Raw genomic sequence first — 2500 nt, 5'->3', positions numbered from 1 at the left:
TGAGTGTGAAGCGTAATTGGTGGTTTGTGTTGCATTTGAAAGGAAAAGGCTTTTCAGTAATGCAGACTATTAGTAAATATGCTATCCTCCTATTGAGGACCACAATGGAAATAAGCTTTTGGACTTCACTGAGTTGCCTTTGATATCTTTACGAATATGCATGAGAAGCAAATCTCTGTATTTTGTCTTCCACAGTAATAATAATAATAATAGCTTTAGCGTGTGTAGCACAGAGCTGCTTTAGCATGTGTAGCACAGAGATGCTTTAGCGTGTGTAGCATAGAGCAGCTTTAGCAGGTGTAGCACAGAGCTGCTTTAGCATGTGTAGCACAGAGCAGCTTTAGCGTGTGTAGCATAGAGCAGCTTTAGCATGTGTAGCATAGAGCTGCTTTAGCAGGTGTAGCATAGAGCAGCTCTAGCATGTGTACTAGCAGGGCATGAAATTGGCACCCGCCAACTAGCCAAATGCGGGTAACTTTTGTGATTGGCAGGTGAAACTTTCAACCTACCTGCCACATTGGCGGGTAGCCAATAAAACAACGAAACACTGAAAAACACCGTTAAAACGAGACTCGCAACAATGTTTACAGAGATAGCCTACAGTAGGTGCGTTTGACTTCATGTAGCCGTCTTAAGACGACTGCAGACGAGACTATTTCTGACATTCTGATAGGTTTTCATCCATGACGTATGTACAACTCCGGTTTGAAAGACGTATCAGAATGTCAGAAATAGTCTCGTCTGCAGTCGTCTTAAGACGGCTACATGAAGTCAAACGCACCTAGTGTAACACCATGTAAGATCGGGTGATTGTCTTGACTGATATGTCTGTCTACACTGATGCCATTCAAAAGAGGTTTTGCACGTTACTCCACTAATGAGCTATACTTAGGCTATGTATATTTTGTTCATTCTTATTTTGGACACAAAAAAATTTGGCTGGTAAAAGAACACAGTGGCTGGTGGATTTCAAAATCCACCCGCCACAATGGCTGGTGGCCAAAAAAGTTAACTTCATGCCCTGTGTACTAGCATAGAGCTGACCAAGGCGACCTGGGGAGAGTGTACGAGGATAGAGTGCTGAGAACACATACAAGATAGAGACGCACAGAGATGGATAGAGATATATAGATAGAGATAGATGGATAGATACAGATAGATAGATAGATATATAGATAGATAGACGATTAGATAGTTGTAACCCTAGTTGTAACCCTAGTTATAGTGGTGCAAACCTCAGCGTGTTTTTATGTATTTCATATTTGCCAGTTTTCAGACATTTCTGATGACTGCAGCAGGCGGCGTGATGCAACTGTTCCAGGATGTGAAGGTCGAGCTGCCCTCTGTGATGAGGAAGAATGTGTAGATAGAACGAACGCACTGACCCACTTTTATATCTTACTCTTGTTCTCTCTTTCCCTCTCTCTCTCTCTCTCTCTATTCCCCTCTCTCTCTAACCCTCTCTCTCAATCTATCTATCCCTCTCTCTCTCTCTCTATTCCCCCTCTCTCTAACTCTCTCTCTCTCTCTATCCCTCTCCCTCTCTCTCTCTCTATCCCTCTATCCCTCTCTCTTTTCTCTTTTTGCCCCCACTGCAGTCCAGCCTTAACGGGCCAGAAAGACTAACACCATGTAACACTTTGGATATGTCACTCTAGGGAGCAAGCACACACACGCACACACACACACACACACACACACACACACACACACACACACACACACAAATTGGACAGTATGTGAATGTATGCATCCTACTGCAGAAGTGTTTATCTACAATGTGTGTGTGTGTGTGTGTGTGTGTGTGTGTGTGAGGTGTGTGTGTTGGCTTATTAGAGCAGGCAGTTTGGTCTGAGGGGCAGACTTAACTAACACACGCCCCGAGATGCCTTCACTATGAGTTGACTCTCTCACATAGCCCCATCCACACCTCCACTTGCTGTCTGCTGAATCTGCTCTCAGTGTGTGTGTGTGTGTGTGTGTGAGAGAGAGAGAGAGAGCTTGTTTAAAGGCTCTAGGGCTTCAGAGGGCTGAGTTGTGTGTGTGTGTGTGGGGGGGGGGGGGGGGGGGGGAGTTGTTTTAAGGATTTTGCAGGATGGGGGGGGCCTAACATGCTCATATTCACAGAGGCATTTACACTTTATCACAGCACATTCACAGTCGTGTGTGTGTGTGTGTGTGTGTGTGTGTGTGTGTGTGTGTGTGTGTGTGTGTGCAAGCCATGTGTTGTAGACCTATACATGACATCTTCAGTGTAGAGCAACAACACACACTTGCAACAACACACACACAAGCAACAACACACACTTGCGACAGCACACACAAGCAACAGCACACACTTGCAACAACACGCATTTGCGACAGCACACACTTGCAGCAACACACACTTGCAACAACACACATTTGCAACAACACACACTTGCAACAACACATACTGTAGCAACAACACACACTTGCAACAGCACACACTTGCAAGAGCACACACTTGCAACAACACACA

At 45.0% G+C, this 2500-nt stretch overlaps 1 protein-coding gene across 1 annotated transcript in view; it reads left to right on the top strand.

Moving 5' to 3' along the window:
- ppfia4 (PTPRF interacting protein alpha 4) overlaps window positions 1–2500 on the top strand; it is a 164477-nt gene that overhangs the window by 97923 nt on the left and 64054 nt on the right. The gene's annotated exons all lie outside the window — the stretch shown is intronic.

Source organism: Sardina pilchardus, chromosome 9, assembly GCF_963854185.1.
Source record: "Sardina pilchardus chromosome 9, fSarPil1.1, whole genome shotgun sequence".
In the NCBI taxonomy this organism is placed as follows: Eukaryota; Metazoa; Chordata; class Actinopteri; order Clupeiformes; family Clupeidae; genus Sardina; species Sardina pilchardus.
The sequence above is the reverse complement of the archived record's forward strand: the minus strand, read 5'-3'. Positions and strand labels throughout refer to the sequence as shown.